The sequence below is a fragment of the Pteronotus mesoamericanus genome, unplaced genomic scaffold, assembly GCF_021234165.1.
Source record: "Pteronotus mesoamericanus isolate MK-2021 breed Mesoamerican mustached bat unplaced genomic scaffold, CSHL_Meso_final scaffold_167, whole genome shotgun sequence".
NCBI classification, from domain to species: domain Eukaryota; kingdom Metazoa; phylum Chordata; class Mammalia; order Chiroptera; family Mormoopidae; genus Pteronotus; species Pteronotus mesoamericanus.
Genome location: NW_026555308.1, coordinates 13,383,276 through 13,395,766, shown reverse-complemented (window position 1 = coordinate 13,395,766; position 12,491 = coordinate 13,383,276). Strand labels below are relative to the sequence as shown.

General features: G+C 40.8%; 1 pseudogene; it reads right to left on the bottom strand.

Annotated features, from left to right (window-relative positions):
• Positions 1–200: 200 nt before the first annotated feature.
• Positions 201–12,191, bottom strand: LOC129083308 (40S ribosomal protein S11-like; annotated as a pseudogene).
• Between the last annotated feature and the right edge of the window lie 300 nt (positions 12,192–12,491).

Genomic DNA, 12,491 nt, shown 5'->3' with positions numbered 1-12,491 from the left:
TTCCAATTACCAAGTTTAACTTTTCTTTTTCTTTGAGAGGTGCAGTATCTTTAATACAGGTTGCCTTCACCCAGAGGTAAGAGAGCAGGAGGCAGGGCTTGGCCCCCATTTTTGTCCTTATGCCCCAAAGGGTAAAAAAGAACCCCATCTTTCTCATTATCCTGTTCAATTGCCAGGGACAACACTTCCCCCTGGTAAGGTCACAGATCCCAGGAAACTGGCCTGTGACAGAAAATAACTTTATTTTCTTCGAGGGAATGGGCAGGTATCTTGCCTGAGAACTTCTGGAATTGCTTCTCGGTGCCACCAGCCTTGGTGACCATGAGCATGTTGAAGTGCACGATCTTGCTCAGGGGCCAGGACTCACCCACTGTGACAATGTCACCAATCTGGACATCTCTGAAGGAGAAGGAGATGTGCACTGACATGTTCTTGTGGCGCTTCTGAAAGCAGTTGGACTTCTGGATATAATGGAGGTAGGTTGGCAGAAGCCAGTGGTCCTCTGTATCTTCGTCTTGGTCATCACACCAGACCAGGTGCACTCTCAGATGAAGATATTACTAATAAAAGGGCATTTCTTGTCAATGTAGGTGCCCTAAGTGGCCCCCTCAGGTACCTTTAAACCCAGACCAATGTTCTTGGTAGTATCGCAGTAGCTTCTCTGCCAGTTTCTCCACGCAGGACCCTCTTCTTATTTTGAAAGATGGCGGGCTGCTTTTTGTAGGCACATGCAGTCTGACTATCCACTATCTTCACGGCTGCCTGAAAAAAGTCCAAGTTTGACTTTTGTAATGCAAAAAAAAAAAAAAAAAAGAGAGAGAGACACACACAAAGAGAAATTGGGTAAAATATAATTATAGTCCTGAAGCATAATCTGGAATTAGTAGGCTTTATTATTTTTAAAATTCTTGACAGGAGCTTGACCTCTTATTATTCTAACTCAAATATCCCTAAGGCCAGATTTGAGATTTTTTTTTTTACAAGAGCGAAAATTTCAAAATAATTTAGCAACTGACCTAAAGTTATCATTTCATAAAACAAGAGTATATTAATAGAGCAAGAATAAAAAACAGTTGGGACATGTAATCTTTAAACAAAGAAATCCTTCCTTAGAAAAAATAGTTGCCAACCCAACACAATATTTATAGCTTTCTCTAGCCTTTTATTTCTAACTTTTTTTATGATTTTATTTCAATTTTCCTGAGCAACATGTGGTTAAATTGCCTTTAAAAATTCTAATAGTGTTTGTCTTTTAATAGAACAGATTAAATTATTAATATTTACTATAATCACTGTATGTTTGGCTTTATTTCTGTCATCTTAATTTATGGTGTTTACTTTTCACTTTTCCCTAAATGATCTCCTTTTCAGATTCTAGCTAACTGAGCAAACATTCTTTCTTGCTTTTATTTCTCCAGTAAAATAGAAAACTGCCTTCTTTTTTAAATACTTGTACTTTAATATATATGTAGTTTTACCGACACAAATATATTTCAAATCCTATTTTCTTAGCAATGTCAAAAGTAATCAGTAGTCTAAGGACTCCTCTCTGAAAAGACAATCCTTATAGCATAACTTCATTTCTTCTACCCTCCATTCTTTACTTCCCAATTCTTATGATGTAGAATTTTTGTATAAGATCAATATGTTGTTGTAGACATGCATAGATTTTATATATTTAGTTCTATGGCATGTGTCTTCTATTTTTATTAACCTCTATTTAACAATCATGTTGAAATTTTACACCTGCAATATCAGCAATTATTCGGACTTTTCCCTCTACTATTTCTTCAGTTCTTTCTTTCATTCCACCATGTCTGCTCCCTCTTTCTAAAATCCTCCTTTGCTGAATATTTGATCTCTTGGATCCACCCATCAGTAATTTTATGTCATTGAAATTTTTATGTCATTGTTCTGTGGGCTGGGAGAATACTTTTGCTAGATGTCCTAGATTACTAAGTCAATCCTTTCATTTTTTAAATTCTGATATTCTGCCCTTATATTTAGTTTTTAATATTACCAGTCATATTTTAATTTCCAAGACTTGTTTTGTATTATTAAAGTATTCTTATGGCAACCCAGGTTCCTGTATGGATGGTACATCCTCCCAGAGCTGAGAGTACTAATTAACATTCTTTGAAGTTATCTTCTGTTTCCTGAATTAACTTTGGTCAGGATTCAGGATCTCCGTATGCTCAGCTTGATGTCTCTTTTTTATGCTATTTAGTTCCCTCAAATATTTGTTTATATTTATAAAGGACAATCTGCTGTCCAACTTGATATCTGTTTATTGTAAATAGTCATATGTGGTAGCCGCTAGTCACCTGTGGCTACTATATTCCTATTTAAATTAAGTAAAATTAAATAAAATTAAAATTCAGTTCCTCAGTTGCACTAGCCGCAGGTCAAGTGCTCAGTAGCCACATGGTTCTACAGGCTATGGTATTGGGCACAACAGGTTTAAGAACATTTGTATCACCACAGACTGTTCTACTGCACAGTGCCAGTATAGATTGACAGTTTTGGCAGCTTAAATATTTTTCTCCAAAATATTACAGTCACTGTCCCCTAGGTAGCAAAAGTGGCTGCTTGGAGTGGGGAAGAGGTACATCCATGCAGACTTCCCTTCGTGAAGCGAGGAAGGGAAGCTTGACTTTGGGTTATAGGTGCTCCATCTCACTTGTGTTCAGCAAGGGTTACTCAGGGCAGTGACCCATTTCTCTGTCTAGGCACCTAAACTCCAGTCCTAACTTCATATAAAAAGCTGACTTCACAGAAAGCCTGGGAGTGAATGCTGCAGCCAGCCTCTGTTTTGAGTGAGAAATTTGTGTAATCTTTCTGTTGTTCTGTAATTTATTACCCGTAGACCATTGCTTCTCCCAGACGGCTGTCTCAGATTCTGATTTTTCTCTAGAGTTCTGCTGGAAGGACTCAGTTTTACAATTGTCTCTTCTTTTATCTACTTGGGTTTATAGTTTCCTGAAGGCTGTTAAGGACTCGCCATTAATCCAATGCCATACATTTTATCTCTTCTACACATTTCTCAATATTTCTGGCCCACTGATGGCAACATTCCCCAGTTTCCAGCACTGCCATAGATTTATTCTTGCTCTTTTATTTCTTTTGTCAAGACGTACTCAATCAGCCATCTTCAACTGAAAGTAGTAGCCTGATTTTTTATGCCTTTTGTGTCTACAGAATAAGTTTTATAAGTAATCATAGACTGTCAGGGCTAGAAAGGAAATCTGAGATCCATTGCAATCCAATCTTTTTATACATGAAGAGAATAACACTCGTGTAAAGCTTAAACTGACTCACCTAAGCTCTACAACATGGCGGTGGCACAGCTGGGACAAAGAAGGAAATCAGTCATCCCCTCGAGCCTCTGGCCATTGCCTTCTGCTCCAAGCTAAGAAATTATGAGGGGTTCACACTCTCAGCCCCCGGTACCCCAGGCTCAGCGAACTTGTCTTCCTAATCAGCCCTTTCCTAAGCTCCTCCTAAAGCAAAATAATGGAGGACTTAATTTTCTAAAAGAAATGTTCAACAGGACTGAATGAATTTAAGAGGATCTTACTTTAACCTACAAATTCATTTACTCAGAACTGTCCTTTCCCCAAGTACAGTGAAAAATCAAGGTTAGACTTCAAAACTGTAAGAGGAAGGGGCTTGGAGAATGCAAACAAATCTTGCTTAGAAATTATCATGACATATTCAGGGTGGGGGGGGGGTAGGTATGAGAAATAAGCTCTTCCTCCCTAGAAGTCCTGGGGTGGGAGCTTCTTGTCCATCTTAGTGAAATGTTTCACCTCGAGCATCTGCTTAATTGCACTGATCTACAATCTGTTTCCAGTGAAGCAAAGTAATTAAGTGTTTTAAAATGCTTTCTGAGACTTTGGAAAACTGACCTAAGGTTAATGGTTCATAAACCTCATTTGTGCTTCTATTAGAGAATTTAAAATGTGAGCTGATCTGCTTCTGGAATGGAAAGGAGGAGAGGGCCTCAGAGATCTGCTGTGAGACCTGTAGCAGCATTTAATGTGAGACATGTGCAGCCACAGAGTCATCCCTCTTCTGACATATTTGAGGAAGAGGAGCATAATGCAGGTTCCCTGCAATTGTCCCTTAGAAGTTTGATTCAATAATGAGGTCATCTTAAACTTGGAGAGATGTGGTACATTTTCTCTGCTCCAGAAGCTTCATCTCCTACCCTCTGACACCTACAACAGGATTTTGAGCCAGTGTCCATTCCTAGCTGGTCTCTTGTTCCTGTGTACTTTTAGACAAAATACCTTAATCCCTGTACTTGGCATCATAGACTGGGATTTTTCTAGGGACACCAAGAAAGCCTATCAATATCTTTTCTACTGTGAGCGATTCATTCCTGTGGATTGCAGAGGCTTAGTTTGGGGATTATAAACTCAAGTGTATCCAGACACCAGACAGGTAACGTAAATAAGTCAGGAAAAAGGATGGAGACTGAGGGAACCAAGGAAGTACATCCCTTTGAAAGGAGGCAGCTGCTTTTCAGTTCCAGCTGGCTGCTGCCATGCATAAATGTGTGCTCAGTTGTTCCAGAAAAGTCAGAAAAGTAGATAATAAATGAAGTTTGACTTTTACTTGGTGCTGGTAACTAACTGAAAAACACGGACACTTCCAGGTGCAAACCATACACACCTGTGGGTGATCTGGCTCATGGGACCCTGGTTTGATTCTCCTGAAAATCGCTATCAAAATGTAATGATGAAAGGATTAAAAAAACCACCACCTCTGGCTACCAAATGATCAGTGGGTCTGTAAATTCTAAACTGATGCAACCAGTCTGAAGTTCTAGCCCTTCAGTCCACCTGCATCATGGCTACGCATGACTTTGTAAGATGCAGACTCCTGTTGATCTGAATATTGGGTTAAGCTAGAATGGCAGTCACTACAAGAAAGGGGAATCTACTGTCAGGTGGTGATTCCTAGGGCAGAGGTCCTAAGTGAGTCAAAAAGATTGAACTTCAGAAGTATATATGCTCTAATCAATTGTAATGCAAGCAATTATAATAAATAACTTGGATCCACAGAATGCCCAGTGCCTGTCAAGATAAGTGATTTATAGACATCATCTTCTTTCACTTATATGATGAGGCTAACACAATGGTCCCCTTTCTATAGATAAGAAGGCAGACTCAGAGAAGTTAAACATTTTCACTGGATCTCACAGGTGGTGACACCTAAATTGTGTTAGAAAATGAACTCCCAAGATCTTTGTGTTATGCTTTGTCTTCCCTGAGGATACAGAGGAGAAAATTCAACATCATGTTGAAGTGATTCCCCCTCCCCATTTCCAATGCTTCCCAGAGTAGGCTTAAAAGTAGGAGAGCAGATGGTTGTTGGGTGGTAGTTGTATATAAATTTCCTTAAAGCCTTCAAGTATATATCCGAAATATACAGAAACAAATTAGGGTGATCAGAAAAATCAGCATGCTGTAAAAAAGAAAAGAAAAGAAAAGACTCTTTTGCTTCCAAGATATTTGTCACTATGGGTACTCTGAGACCATATGGATAACAGCAATTTGGCAAGATTGGTAGGATAAGGAAGGCAAGACTACAAAAGGCGTGGAGAAAGCACTAGGTGGGCATTGAAAGCAAGGACATAGCCATAGGCAATACGTTGCCTGTGCTGGTTGCTGAGGTTTTGAAAAATAACTTTATTGAGATATAATTCACATACCACATAATTCACACATTGAAAGTGGACAGCTCAGTGGTATTTAGTATATTCACAAGTTGTGCAACCAACATCAGTCAACTTTAGAATATTTTCATCACCTAAAAAAGAAGCCCTGTGTTCTTTCTAGCTCTCACCCTCCTATTCTCCACCTTCCCTCAGCCCTAAGAAATTACTAATACACTTCCTATTTCTATAAACTTCCCTAGTCTATACTTCCTTATGAATGGAATCATATACTATGTGTTATCTTGTGAGTGGCTTCTTCCACTTAGCATAGAGTTTTCATGGGTTGTTGAGATTTGAATGGCTTTTAAAACTATCTTCCCTCCCTCTACGAGTTACTTGGGCAGATTTGTTCTTCAAATCAAGTCTCCGAGCCTTTTTGTGTGTGGAGCGGGGGAGTGGGGATTGTAAATCAGAGCAGCAGCATCCCTGTCTGAAGTCTTTACCAGAAAGAGTTGAATGTTATGCACTTTCTTTTTCCTGGAATCTGGAGAAAGCTCTGGACTGGGATACTCCTGGGATTTTCAGGAGCATGAGCCAAATGTCCTCTGCTGATTCATTTTACAGAGTCAATATCACCAGTCAGATATCCAAGACTTTGCCCTTTCCTCTCACTCTTGCCTTTCCAAGAACTTACCATTTCCAGCACCCAATCAGTCTTTGGTGAAGGGTTATGTTTACACACAATTACACTTAGGACATTACCTAAAAGATCTCTACAATTTAGTGAGGTCTACCTGCAGAAACTATAACAGGGCACAGCCAGGCCCCCCCCCCCCCAACAAAGGGTATTTGTAACGGGGTCCAGAAATTGGGGTGTCCAAGAAAAATATATTCTCCCCACCCCAGGGCAGGCTGCCATGGGGGATGGGTAGCCTTGAGCAGGGCCATTGAGAGTCATTTGGTATGTCAATAACAGGATAGCTTCATTCCTCATTTGCAAAGAGGGTTATTTTGCATATCACCAAAGCTAATCAGGAAGATTTAAAAGACTTAACACAGAATGTAACTGAGAAAGAGGAGAGACAGGGGCCTGCAGGAGAGACAAAGGGACACAGACTCTGGGGAACAGTGTGAAGACCACGCGGGAAGAAAGAGGGGAGAAAGGACTCTTGCTAGTGGGCCAGGAGAAGGTGCCCCATGGTTATGGATTAAGAGCCGGAGATCGCGGCGACACAGCAGATAGTGCTGAGAACCGCGAGAGGCCTGCCTAGCCGAGCCCCGGACTTCTTTTTCTTCTGAAGGACGGTACCCCTGACTAGCCTGATTAGCCTAACTGGGCAAAGAGGGGAAGGCAGGACTGTGTGTGCGCTGGTGATTGTTTTAAAGGGATTTTTGAAGTTTAAGGGTGACATTTAGCTATTAATCAAACCTGTAAAACTTTTGAATAAATAGTTCCTTTCCTTGTCACCAAATTCTGCCATTCAGAGCCATAATTCCAAGGGCGGTGGGCAAAGGACCGGCAACCAAGGGGTCCCGGGGAAGGAGGGTGTCGTTTCAGTAACAGCATCTGGGCACCGCCCACCCCCCCATGGGTCCTTTTGTTCGGTAACAAAACCAGTATTCTGTATGTTTTTCTAAACAGTATTAAAGATACTGCTTGATGCTCTTTCACACTCTGTTGTCCAATTTTATGCATTACCTTGAAGAGAATAAAGCAATGTAAAAATATAGACAATGAAGGAGATTTTGCTCAAAGAAATGGTGGGAACTGTTCATTCTCAAATGATATCTATTTAAGGACCTAGAAGTAAATTGGAATTATGAGACATTGTCAGGTGTAAAGAGATTTCTAGCAGAGGAGCAACAGAATATGGATCATAAGTGAAAGGATCATTCTATGTCATCAGAACCTGTTCTTTATAATCAAACCAATCCGGATCAAATCTTAATCCACCACTGACCACTTGTGTGATAGGAAATGTAACTAAGCTTCTCTGAATCTCAGTCTTCTTACCAATAAAATAGAAATAATGTTACCTATTCTGGAGAATGATTTGAGATTAAAGAATGTTAAGATTCACAACAACCACAAAAGTGACTGTAAGTACTACTACCACCAACACTACAATATTTTGAGCATTTATATTTAAAGATGCTGTTAGGCACTTAAGTTGCTGGTCACTAAACTTAAGGGTTACCTCTCCAATCCCTCCAATAACCTGGCAAGGAATGCAAGATATTATAACCTTTCCTTCATAGATGAGAAATAAACAGGTTAAGTAACTTTCCCCAAATCCCACTGCAAGAGAATGATGGAGTTGAGTGTCAAAATCAGATATGCTGGTCAAAAGATGGCATCATACCTGTCATTGTAGCTATTTTTGCTAACAGAACAAGTGAAAGTGAGACTCAAAAACATAAAAAAAGACATTTTTCATCCAGAAGTCAGAAACCAATCTTTTAAAAGTCATGCAAACACTGTAAAATTTAAAATAGGCAATTTCACATTTTGATGACTGTGTTTAAAACTAGGTGATATCAAATACACAGTTTAAATGCCAGTGAAAGGACAAGAGACTATGTCTAGACATCTGGTACACCAGCCTCAGTACATCTGCCTGTTGTTCATCCCTCCACCCCATAAGGCAGGCTGAATTTTTAGAAAGAGATGCTGTTCAGTTCCTCTTAAAAGGGGCTTCCGGATATAACTTCCCATTTCTGGAATAATCTTGTGACATCCAAGGCAGAGAAACTCTTGTCTTCTGCTCAGCAACAAACAATTGTATTTGCCCAGTTTCTTGTCCTTGAGTTCTTGCAAAGTCACTATAATTTGATTTTTTAAAAATAAATCAAATCCTATTTCAAATGCAACTGAAGAACTTGTGCTTTTAAAAAAAAAAACTGTCTTGAATCCTCAAAAACTGGAAGACTGCCTTTTGGAACTGAATAACTAATTCTGAAATTATCCATTTTGTAAATTCAGAATTTGGTTTACAGCTTTCCGAAAACAACCTTTCAACTTTGAAACCAATTTGAAATTCAAGTTTATAGCTGGGTCTAGTGGGCACTCCTTATCACCTTTGCTGATAAGCATTTAAATATATTCATTAACAAAAATAATTGTCACAGTAAACTACATTAACACCTTTTAATTGAATTAGAAATTAGATGGGGGTCATGAATATTTCACTATGGCTCACTGATCACCTTCCCAATTTTCATCTGAAAAAAACCAAACCCCTCACACAGCCATAGACAGGTGGATTTGCAATGTTCAGGTTCCTGGCCTTTCTCATAGTTTTGTCACAAAAGTCATCCCGTTTGTCAAAAGTGAATTTTTAACTTTCATGCTGCTCCTCTATGCTTCCAGGAATGATGCATGGAGTTTTCTGTCCTTAGGAAACTTTAAATAAACATCTACTGAACGCAACCCAGAAACTGTTAATCCCACTGCATGCTGAACAGGTAAAGCCTTCAGAGCAGGGTAGGGGCTTTTGAGGTAGAGTCGAAGGTTCTTTTCTCAACCTTGGCACAGCTGAAAGGGGAGGTCAGAAAATTCTCTATCATGGGCAGCTGTCTTGTCAATGTAGGACTTTGTTTTCAGCAGTATCCTTGGTCTCTACCCACTAGATGCCAGCTAAACCCCTATTACAGTGGTGACAATCAAAACTGTCACCAGATAATATCTGGATATTCAGATAATATCCCATCCAGAAGGGGAAAACTTCCCCCAGCTGTGAATCACTGACAGAATAACATGGGTTCAATGACTAGTCCTCCCTTGTATGTTCACCCCTTCCATGGCCTCTGGTTTGCACACGTGAAATAGAGGCTATCATACCTATTTCACTGGGTTGCTGGGGAGACTTACACAATATGAAGTGAATATAAGGCAATACTGGATGAGTGTTCATTAATTATTAGCTGAAGTAGTGGTAGTAACCATAATAGTAGCAGGATTGGCATCAAGACCTGAGGGAGTAGGAAGAAATAGCTGCTCCCTTCTGTTATTTTCCACCCAAAGAAGAGCTTTGTCACTGGGCTGAGCCAGAGTTATTCTCCTTGCCTGAGGACCCAAGGTGGCACCTTCAAAGGCAGGAGTAGCTCCTGTTCCTTGAACCTTGAAGCTAGTCTGACCCAACCTACTCACTGCATGTCCAGTGGTTGATCAAGGCAAACCCCAGATCTTTCCACAATAGATGTTTCAGACAGCATGGTATGTTAAAAAAATAAAAAATAAATAGCAGTGTTTGCATTCCCACCAACAGTGTACTAGGACTCTCTTTACTCTACAACCTCACCAGCACTTGTTGTTTGTTGATCTGTTTATGACAGCCATTCTGACCAGTGTGAAGTGGTATCTCATTGCGGTTTTAATTTGCATCTCTCTGATGGCTAGTGATGCTGAGCATCTTTTCATATGTCTCTGGGCCCTCTATATGCCCTCCTTGGAGAAATATAGGTCCTTTGCCCATTTTTTAATTGGATTGTTTGTCTTCCTGGAGCGGAGTCATGTGAGTTCTTTATATATTTTGGAGATCAAACCCGTGTCTGAGGTATCACTGGCAAATATATTTTCCCATATGGTTGGTTCTCTTTTCATTTTGCTGATGTGTTCTTTAACCATGCAGAAGCTTTTTAGTTTGATGAAGTGCCATTTGTTTATTCTTTCCTTTATGCCCCTTGTTCTAGGGGATATGTCAGTGAAAATATTGCTGCATGGACTATCTGAGATTTTCCTGCCTATGTTCTCCTCTAGGACTTCAATGGCGTTGCAACTTCTATTTGAGTCTTTTATCCATCTTGAGTTTATTTTTGTGTACTGTGGTACATTTACACAATGGAATAGTATGCAGCAGAAAGAAAGAAGAAGTGCCTACCCTTTGCAACAGCATGGATGGAACTAGAGAGCATTATGCTAAGTAAAATAAGCCAGGTGGTGAAGGATAAATACCATATGATCTCACCTGTAAGTGGAACCTACTCAACAAAACAAACAAGTAAGGAAAATATAACCAGAGACATTGAAATAAAGAACAAACTAACAGTAACAAGGGCGGGGGGATGAGGGGGGTAATAGGGGAAAGAAGGGAATGAGGGGAGAAAGAAGGGGAAGGGTCATCAAGGAACATGTATAAAGGACCCATGGACAAAGCCAATAGCATGGGGGGTAGGATTGAGTGTGGAAGGTGGGGGGAGGTGGGGCAGGGGAGAGTGGTGGGGGGAAAATGAGGACAGCTGTAGTTGAACAACAGTAAAAAATTTTTTTTTTAAACATGGTATTTGGAGTCAGATAGACCTGACTTCCAAACTTGATTTCTGATTCCTAGACATCTCAGACAAGTTTTCTTCTCTCTGAGCCTCAGACTCCTTAGCTTTAAAATGGAGTCATTTTAAATGCAATAATATATGTAGAAGACCCTTAGTACCGTGTCTGGTACACATTAGGTACTCAGTAGTCAGTAGTGATTATAGTTTTCATGATGAGGAATATTATTATACTCTACAGGAAGGTTGCTCAACCTTGGCACACTGACATTTGGGGCTTGATAATTCTTTGTTGTGGAGACTGCCTGCCCTGTGCATTGTTAACATGTGAGCCCCGTCTCTGGCTAATTTGATACTAAAAGCTCTATCACCAGTTTAACCACCAAAGTATATCTCCAGACATTGGCAATTGTACCCTGGGGGCAAAGATGCGCCCAGTTGAGAACTACTGCTCTACCAGAAATGGACTTCCTTCCGAGTCTGCTTGGTCATTGTGCCCATGGTTAATGTCAGCTCTTTTTGGAGAGGTGACATTCTCTGCCATCCTCATGTTGAATCAGCCATTCCGTCCATTGTCTCATAATTGTTTACTCATCTGTCTGGTCTGTCAGGCTGACAGCCCCGCAGGGGCTGGCTTCCTTTCTATCTATAGCTACAGTTGGCATGGAGTGGATGGTAGCAGACAGCAGGATAGGAAAGAAAGCAAACTACTATTTATTGAGCACCTATTATACCAAGCACTGGACTAAACTGTTTACACATGTGATTTCCTTTGATTTTCTCAATAGATTTATAAAGAATGTATCACTGTGTCCATTTTGCCAATGAAGAAATCAAGTATGTGAATGGACCTGCGGTTGAAACTCTGGTCCAAGTGGCCCCCAAACCTCTCCTCTCCACCAAGCATCCCCTGAGAGCAGGAAATGCGGTACCTTCCACTGTCCATGCTGCATCCTAGAGCACCCCCCGCCCCCGCTTCCTGTGAGCTGGATGGAAGGGCTTTCTCACATGAACTCCCTGCTACATGGGTGAGATCAGGAAACTGGGGTGGCATGCCCAAGGTCAGAATTGAGTAGAAATGGCTGGCCTGCTAGAAGCAGCAATCCACTATGGACTTGAAGATGAGGCACTGAGCGTTCTTCACTCTTACCGAAAAGGTCAACTTGGTGGCAGCAAGACCCAGAGTGAGACCTTTTGACAATTTCAGAAAGTCCAGCTTGCAGCTTGGGGGCAAAACTGAGGCTGATTCCCGCCTCATCCTAGCCCCTCTCTCCACCTCCAGCTTTAAACACCGGCGGGTACCAGGCTTATGTGATTGAGCACTAATGTGCCCAGAAGCCCAGATCCTAGGCTTAGAAGGAGGCAGCCTCGGGGCCCAGACCTCCCCACTCCTCTCTGAGCCAGCGTGCCGCTTTAGTTCCAAGATCCCAAGAAACACTGTAAATATACCAAGGGGGACCTACAAAGTGGGCATCAGGCTCCAAAAGGTTAACATCATCTTTTTCAGATGGTTACCACAGTTGCTATGGATATCTCCTCCAGGTAGCTTTGCAAGTTC